General features: G+C 40.1%; 1 pseudogene; it reads left to right on the top strand.

The window, feature by feature from the left end:
* The first annotated feature begins 1,058 nt into the window (after positions 1-1,058).
* Positions 1,059-2,441, top strand: LOC147425649 (uncharacterized; annotated as a pseudogene).
* The last annotated feature ends 7,175 nt before the right edge of the window (positions 2,442-9,616 follow it).

Raw genomic sequence — 9,616 nt, 5'->3', positions numbered from 1 at the left:
TCAAGGGAAAATTTATAGGCAAACCAACGGAATCCCAATGGGACTAGCATGCTCCCCCCTATGGTGCAATCTCTACCTCCACTCCCTAGAGTTTGAGTTTCTCTCTAACACTCTCAACACACATAATGATAAAGAAATTTTCTCAACTTTAGGTCATCCCTTTAGATATTACGATGATATCTTACTCATAAACTCTACAAACCCATCATTCTTCATAGAGCAACACAAAATCTACCCAATTGCTTACCCATTGAAACCACCTCTGGTAACTCTACCAAATTTCTAAACCTCCATCTGTGTACCTAATTTGGCTATATCACAAAAAGCCTTACGCCAAAAGAAGATAAACTCCTGTGCACACCCATAAGATACCTCAAAAGATCTAGAAACCCAGATCCAACAACCGGCCATCTGAATGGGCACATAAGGTCATTATCTCACAGCTCAAACCAATACTCTATTGTAACTCCAATGCTACGGAAGCCTCTAAAGACATTAAAATGCTTGTGGACTCTTTTGTAAAAATGGTTTTGAGAGAGCTAAACTTTGGAGACTTGTGAGAAGATTCCTTTCAGAGTTTTCAGCTTCAAAATTCTCATACCACCCAACTATACTCTTGGACTTGCTACATTTTGGAGGGCACTAGGACCCCTTGGGGGGCCTAGTGCCCCCTTTGGGACAAATCCTCATCCTTCCTAGTGCGGGCGGAGGAGGGTCTCTCTCACTAGCACCAAAACCACCTCTAAAGGCTAATATAGTGCACACCTTAGAGCCTAGACCAAGAGGCTTATAAGGTTACAAGATTTTGGATGGAAGTATCTCTTACTTCAACCTCACCCCCCAATTTTTTAATAAAAAAAGACTCCACTACCCCCACTACACCCCTCCCTAACCGTGCACCCTTTGGGCTTCCCTCTCTTTGTTTTTGAGGTTGCACCCTTCTTTCTCTCTAGCCTATAAATATAGAGGTTTGGTTGTCCATTTTAAGGTGACATTTTTTTCACAAACAAGTGTCAAAAAAGAGAAATCTCACCACATCCTCTCACCACTCTGCTCAAATGGAATCTTCCTCTCAGGTTTGTAGCTTACCCTTGCTTTTGATTGTTCCTTTTTAGCTGGATATCTAAGACATGTAGGATTATCCTATGACACCTACCTTCCACCATTTTTTACTAAATTTTTTATGTTTGTTTTGATGGTGATGGTGACAGGTAACAGGGTCTTCCTTTGGCTAAAACGTTGCAATCTAGCTCAAGCTACCAAAGTTTAAGCTTTTCTCTCTCTCTCCATTGTTTTTAAACAAGCATTTTTTCATTATAATGGCTTCCAATAAGAGTATTTTTAAGCATTCCTTACTACTATGTTTTAATGGTAAAAGTGGGTTCTTCATTTTGTAAATTCCTAGTAACCTACTCTCTCTCTCTCTCTCTCTCTCTCTCTCTCTCTCTCTCTCTCTCTCTCTCTGTGTGTGTGTGTGTGTGTGTGTGTGTGTGTGTGTGTGTGTGTGTGTGTGTGTGTGTGTGTGTGTGTGCGCCTGCGTTTAGGGCTTCTGTCGCTCCATAGGTGGTCTAGTAGGCTCGACTCTTCTTGGCACGACTTGCTTGACACAGGCATGTGAAAGTTTTGCTTTGTTGTTTTTCTTTGATTCACGAAGAACTGGCTATGGTTCCCATAAGGTTTCCCTTAAGCTCTTCTTGGATCTATATACCATCCTAAGCATTGGGGTGAATACCCCAAAGACACTTGCAAGAACACAACCAAGTTTTGCAGCGGTGCTAGTAGCCCTTAACAAACTTGATTGCATTACCCAGCTTCAAGCAGCACTTGATTGAGTCACGGAAGAGAATTTTGAGCTCAAAAATTGCCTCAACAAGTTAGAAGAACGCCTCAATTCCATGGTTGACCTCGCCACCGACAAGGTAAAGGAGGTAGAGGCAAAGGTTAGCCAAGCTCACTCAGAAACCATCACCCAAATGAAGACTTGTCTAACAAAGGAGCTCTGCAAATGAAGACTTGAAGAAGAGAATGCCCTCAAAGTCCACATCGGTGGGTTTCCCTTGCCGTGGTGCACCATTGAGGACACCCTTGAAGAAGCAATTACCAAGCTCAACGACATTCTTCAGCCAATCAACATCAAGCCAAAGGTCGTCGCTTGGATCAATGACACACATCGACATGTGCGTCCCAAGCATTGTGTCCTTACTTTCAAGGACAAAGACGAGCAGTAGAAGTTTCTACGCCAATCCCATCTTCTCAAAAGAACAAAGCTTTGGATTAATGAGGAGTTGACAACAAATCAACTCAAAAGTAAGAAGGACGAGCTCAAGAAGATGTATGAAGCTCGCAAACAAGGTAAATGGGCAGTCTACCGAGACGGTAAAACTATCATTCATGAGTTTCGGACTTCAAAAGGGACTCTCCCCTCAACTACCCCCCTTTAGGTTTTCTTTTTGTTCCCTTTCTTTTTACCCTTCTGATGGACCCTCAATCCTTAACTGATATGTATCTCATGTCTTTACGTTCAAGCATGCCGATGTAATGTTTTGCACCCGGTCCCATGCATTATATTTGACCTCTGTGGATGATAATACAGTCTATCTATCTATCTCTCTCTCTCTCTCCACGGTTTCCATCTTACCGAAACGAAGGGTTTTGTAAATACCATCTTGAATCAAGTTTTCCCTCACATTCCGAAGGGTTTTCATCTCCTCTGTCTACGTCTCCATCTCTCTCTCTCTCTCTCTCTCTCTCTCTCTCTCTCTCTCTCTCTCTCTCTCTCTCTCTCTCTCTCTCTCTCTCCCCCCCTCCGCGGTGTGCTGTGTTAGTGTTATTTGAATTGTTGTTGTCCGTGTCCTAGCCATTCAAAGCTAGGTTGTGCCCCTTGTTCACTCCCCGTGATGAGTTCTTCGTGTACGAGCCTGGCATAGAGGCCGCTAGGGTCCGTTTTGCGCTTGTGCATGTCAGCACAAACAAGTCTTGGGCTGATGTATGTGGTAGATGTGGTTCCTAATTCCTCCCTCATGCAAGCTATGGCTCAAACAAAGAATTTTGAAAATGTGGATGTGGAAGAGTTGAAGGAACGGGAGCGACGTTCCAAAAACATTGTTATTCATGAAATTCCCAAGGAGAAGTTAGAGATGCCTCCTTCTCTTGCCATTTTTATCAAAGAATTCTTCAAAACCCACTTTGGCATGTCCGGACTTATGGTCTATGGAGCACATAGAGTGAGTAATCAAGAAGCTCCTCGCTCGAAAGAGCGGCCAATTGTATGCACCATGCTGGATGAGACAAAATGAAAGATTATCCTTGATAATAGTTGGATCTATTTGAGGGATACAAAATGTTTTGTATGTGAAGATCACACTATTAAGCAACAAAATATGGGTCGCAAGGCATATGAGGAAAAGAATAAGAAAAATAAGGAGATCTCCTACAAAGAAAATGTGTCCAAGGAGGAGGCAAGTCCCTCAAGAAAATAGGGATGCACGACCTATGAGGCCAAGTTCCAATTGAAAATATGCTTTTGGAATTGCACTGGATACCCATGGAATGTGGAGGTTGCCATTGATAAACTGACAAGTAGAGCCAATGTTGTACTTCTTGTTGAAACTTGGGAGCATGATACACAAAGGATTAATGGCTTGGAGGATTACAACATACATTCATTGATGTGGTCAAAGAATCTCAAGTAATGAAGAGGGCAAGGAGGGATAGCATGTATGCTTAAGATAGGATTGTAAGATTTTGTATCAATTGTGAAAGATGACAAGTACAAACGTTATGTATGGCTGAAAATTATGACACCAAAAGAGCACCCATTTTTGTAGCAGGTTGCTACATTCCTTATCATGATTCCCCCTTTTATGCTTGCATGGATAGAGATCATACATTTTTTTGATGTAGAAGAGGTCACTGCTTATTTCAAAGGCGAAGGTGATGTCATTGTATTTGGGGATATGAATGCTCGCACGAAAACATTGCAACATGATACTCAACAATTTGATATTGCAACCCAAAAAAGACTATTATGGTAAGCAGTTGACCATATAAAGAGGGTAATCTATTTCTATTAGGGTAAGCTAACACACTAATCTTTCTTTGCTAGATCAATAAGAATTGCTAAACCGACAACCATGTTTGGTGGGTAAGGGAAAAGTTGATACCACTAGTGTCTAGATACCACTAGTCACAACAGCAGCCAAGGGGCCAAATAAGCCAAAGGAAGAGGCCATGCACCACAGAGGTCAAGGAGGATCCACACAAAAGAGCAAAGGTAGATGAAGAGAAGCCCAAGGAGTTTCCAAAGGAAGAGAAGCCAAAGAAGGAAGAGAAGCCCAAGGAGGTTTCAAAGAAGACAAAGAAACCTGTTGTCCATAAAAAGAGCCCTAAAAAAACACAAATGCATGCCAAAGAGGAGCAGAATAAGCAGACATCTGAAGAACCAAAGCCCAAGGAGGAAGAGAAACAGAGAAAGACAGTCAAGGAGACAAAGCCTAAGGAGGGCAAGAAGAAAGAAGAAGAGCCCAAAACACCAAGGAAAACAGAGGAAGCTAGCACAAGAAAGAGTCCTTGGACTCCAAGAACCCCCAAGAGTGTTTTGTGAAGCAGAATTTTGTAAATAAAAAAGCAACACATATTCTACTTGGCATACTCTCTACTTGAGAACATTACATACTATCTACTTGAGAACATTACATACTCTACTTGAGAGCATTTTGTAAAGAGAAAACATTACAAATTTTCTCCTTGAGAGTAAGATATAAATTTTCCAACTTTCACTGGCTCCATCTCTTGTGTAGCTCCCAATATAGTCTTTCCATGCCTGCTGTAATTGTGGTAATCTGTGCATTTGTTGTTGCATATTTTTCATAGTCCAATTGTGTTGACAACAACATGTCAAGGCCCAATCCATAATCCATGCCATCCTCTAACCCTACCGCCAAAGGGCCTAAGAAATCTACTAACCATGATGGAAGTTCTTTCAGGTAAGTGGAGATAATGAAAACGGGCTTAGGGTCTTCCACCTCTTCCTTCTCTTCCTTCTCCTGCTCATGGGCTTTTCTCCCGTTTCTCTTCTCCTTCTTGCTCACAAGAAATGAGGAAGAGGAGCCAGAATCCTTACCCATATGTCTTGACCTATTGTTCACAGGAACAGGAAGAGGAGAAAGGGTAACAAATCTAAAGGTCTATTTATAGTGTTGCGAAGGCATAAAATATTGATGACATTGACATCAAACAAGATAAGACATCTAAACAATAAAAAACAAATAAGACATCAAAAAGACATTTGAACAATAAATCAAATAAAAATGGAGACATCTGAACCAAAATGTCATTTGTCATTGATATGAAAATGTACAAAATGTCAGTCTGCTACAAGAAGAGAAAACCAGTATTTGTACAAAATGCCAGTTTGATAAATTTTGCATAGGCTTTAGCTGGAAGAAGATGTACTATCCCTTCTAACACTTCTTGGCATAATTTTTTTTTCTCGATTCTCCTCAAGACCTGCAATCCATATTAAAAACTAGAAAAAGTAAGAATTCGTTACAGAAAAATTAATCCATAAAAAAGGAAACTATTATCTACATACCTTCTTTCCAGCTATCTGAAAAGCAAAAGTTGAAGGTAAATCTATCTCTTCATTGTGTAAGTCCTACCTCACTTGATACAATGAGCACTTGGTTCTAATATTCAATGTTTCCAAGTGTTCACTGTGCATCCATACATCCATCTCTTGAATGGCTCTCATTGAAATCATCCATTTTTTAAATCTAAAGGAACCAAGTCCCCCCCCCATGATGCCATCGACTATTAAGAAAATGAAAGGATGATGTTTTGGATATGGATCATGTATTTACAAGTAGTGGAGCCAGATTGCACTTTGCAAAGGACCTCATTCACTATTTTTTGACTCCAACCCTCATCCACAAAATTTAACACATCTTCACTATCTAAGCACTTAACCGCCATCATAGAGACTTTCACATCAACCTTTGCAAATAAATCCACAAAGACAATGATGAACATAAACATTGAAACTCTGCTTAGCTTGCTTGCAATGTTGGCCTTTAGACATTTCTAGATCAATTTAAAGATCTTGCACCTATAGCTTTCACTTTTGTTACTGAGCGTGGCAATGGCCACTCTCCACTTCTGAAACTAGGCAGTGCAACCTTGGTGACATTGCCCAATTCTTCATAGATTTTGGTGGGACATAAAAATAATCATAAAATAATATCCCCTTTTTTGCCAGAGAACTATGTGTTCTCCTTTTGTAAAGCTCTTCACCAATGGATCCATGCCAGACATCTAAAATATCTATGACACACTCCACTGGTTGCCATTCCTCTATGCTTGAGGATTACATGTATGTAATGAGCATCGTCATAATAATCAATATCTAATTCTCCTAAATGATTTTCTCATGTTAAACTGATCATTTAATATGGGGAAGTGCCAGAGGAGAAAAAGCTAGAATATTGGTTAAGCTAGCAGACCGGCCACAGTAGGGATCCAAAGGAGGGAAAATAGGGATCCAAAGGGGGGGCCATCTGCAAAAGATCCATGTGCAACAATGGGATAAAAAGACCCTAAGGTTCAGCCCATTAAGACTTCCAAAATGCTAAGGTTCCAAAATTCAAAGGTTGTGTCCAAAGGTCAACCATGGGGGGAATTGGATGCTTTGTGTGTGTCCCAAAACTCTTTTCAAATCCCTACATAGGAGGGGGCGAGCCTAGCTTGTAGGGGATGAGAGAGAAAGTCACACACACACACACACAAGCACCCTTTACACAAAGGGAATGAGGGACACATGTCAGCTCCCTAGCCTAGATGCCCACAAGGTGTACCCAATTCCTATTGGATGGCCTTGGAGGTGGACCAATGATAATTAGGCTAGAGTAAATCTAGTTTAATTAATTAAGAACACTTAATAAAAGAACCAATGAGAATTAAGTCCTCTAAAAGAATATTGGACAGTCTCCGAAGGGGTCCAATGAGCATTCAGCAGCCCAATGGCTTGCCTGATTCCTATTGGCCAGGAGGCAAAGGGGTCCAATGAGAGTTTAGTTGAATTATTAAATTACCTAAATCTCTCACAAAAGGGGAAAGGGGGACACATGTCAGAAGGCTATCACTTATACTGCTTAACACTAGGTTGGTAATGGGACACTTTTATGTCCTGGGACACTTTTATGTCCTGCTAAGTGACCATTTTCCTTGAATTACGTCAAGAGTTGCAAAATGGATTTTGAGGTGCTATCTGTCTAGAAAGTTGTCTCATGAGCTGAAAAAAACTCGACATTTTTTTGGAATATCAATTCCATCTTTAACCTTGTCGTTGCACAACATTTCACAACCTAAACTGTGTGAAAAAACGGGTCCTGTTTTTGGCTTTTTTCAACTTTTTGCAACTATACCACTCTAGAATTCATGTTTGTGAAGTCTATAATGCTAGAGAACTATCTTTAGTAGTCCTCAACATGTCCTGATGCTTCTAGGGAGAAATAAATGTTAAAGTTGTAAGTTATGACCAAATTACAAAAATTGTCAAATCCTGTTTTTTAGCCAATTTTAGCTCTTCTATGATTTTTTTGGTGGCTTTCAAGATATCCAAATGCAGTTTTGATTTTCTATGTCGCATATTGTAACATAAAGCTAATATTCCTTGAGTTTTGGGGCACCTAATACCCTATTTTGCATAGTAGACAACGATGGTTGATTTTTTCAATTACAGAAGAAAACGAAACATTCTAGTATATCAAGTATAGCTTTTTCAATATTGTTAGTTTCTTGTGACAACTACATGCATTTTGTAGGTAGTAACCATATCTAGTCTTAAGGATCAAATTTGGCTAGATATTGAATAATTTCTATGGGATTCTACAACTCATAATGTTGAACCCAGTTTTTTCATGTTTGCTGTATTTAGCACTTCATCTTTGTCCCCAAGATTCCCCTTGGTAAGAGATGTATTATTCTTTTAACATGCTCCATGGATCCTTATGAACCTAAAGGACAAGAGGGAACTAAGAAAACATGCATATTTTTTTTGTATTGAGCGTGGCTATAGAAACTTTGGTGATAGGTTTGCAGAATGGTAAAAATTCAACTTTTTTGTACCTATTTCTTTTAGCAAAACAGAAAATAGTGAGTGAGAAGCAATCATATGTTCTGATCACCAACCCATTGAAGTTAACTAGGGAATTTATCTCAAGTCCTACAAAAATACCTAATCTTATTTTTATGCAACAAAACGTAAGAAATGACTGTTTTGATGAAAATGTACTGGTCCATCAACTTTGGAGGCTTGGTGTGACCAAAAGATGAGAAATTTTACAAGTTTCTTATTTTTTCCATGTGTAGTAGGCCTTGAACTATAACCTCATGAAAGGATTTTACAAAATGAGTGGATCTACTATGGTTTTGGAGGTTTTTTCAAAACCCTGAAAGGACACTTTTATGTCCTATTAGGTTACCAACCTAGTGTTAATTACCATTGGCTAGGCCTGGGGAGGTCCAATGAGAGGAGAGCATGAGCAAATAGCAAGAGGGGTCGACCAAGAGAGAGAGAGGGGGCTGATTTTTGCAAGGCATTATCACACACACACTCACACAATCTCATGTGTGAAGTAAAGAAGACTCTCTCTCCTTCTCAAGCTTTAATGGAAAGCTTACCACCTACTCCAAGCTTTTGAAAAGGGAGGCCTACACCAACAACTCTTGGCTTTGTGATGCAAATCCAACCAAGAGCCAAGCTTCAATGCATGCTCATCTCCTCTACCATGCTAATTACCAAGCTAAGCTATGCTAATATGAGTGATTATGTGAGGAGATGTACATCTTTCTCGTAAGACTACTCCTTCTTCCTCCCAATCTACTCTCATACCATGCTAGCTCTCACCATCTTCGAAGGTGTGTGAAGTCTTGGGTCTGAGACCGGGGATAATTGATGTTGTGGTTGATAAGTGTTTTGCTTAGTGCATGAAGCTTTCATCTTCATTGCACTAGCTAGTCTTGAAGGAACACAAAGAATTGTATTGTACAATCTCTCTCTTGATGGGAGAAACCATAATACAAAGCCTTTTGGAGGCGGGACCGGCTCCATGAAAATCCGGTCCTCAAATGTTGTCAATAGCTTAATTTCTCTCTCTTTTGAAAGTATTGTTCATGCTATCTAACTAGGTGTTATGATTTTTGTTGCTCTCTCCACCCAAGCACTCTTGTAATTCTCATTAGGAATCTATTCTAATGAAATGCCCACTATGTTCATGCTAATTTCCGCTACACACAAGTTTTTAGGCCATTAAATGTTACATTGGTATCAGAGCACAAGGTTTCTCTTTTCTTGCTCAAGAAGGGAGGTCCTCAAGCTAGCTATAAATGGTTGGTATTATTAATTGCCTGTGAGTAAGTAGAATAGGGATTTTTCAGCCTTGCAGTGCGCCTGCCTTTGTGCAGTTAACGGGGCATCACCGTCGAGAGCTATGGTCTTAATAGTGGAGTCCTACGGGGCTTGCGTACGGCTTAACCTATTGAGCTATTAGAAGCTTGATAGGAGCCGGTGCTGTTTTGGTGTTGAACGACCCTCTCTTCTATTCCTTGCAATTAATGG

The sequence above is a fragment of the Adiantum capillus-veneris genome, chromosome 25 (assembly GCF_014529385.1).
Source record: "Adiantum capillus-veneris isolate H3 chromosome 25, ASM1452938v2, whole genome shotgun sequence".
Lineage (NCBI taxonomy): Eukaryota > Viridiplantae > Streptophyta > Polypodiopsida > Polypodiales > Pteridaceae > Adiantum > Adiantum capillus-veneris.
This window is presented reverse-complemented; position numbering and strand designations above follow the sequence as displayed.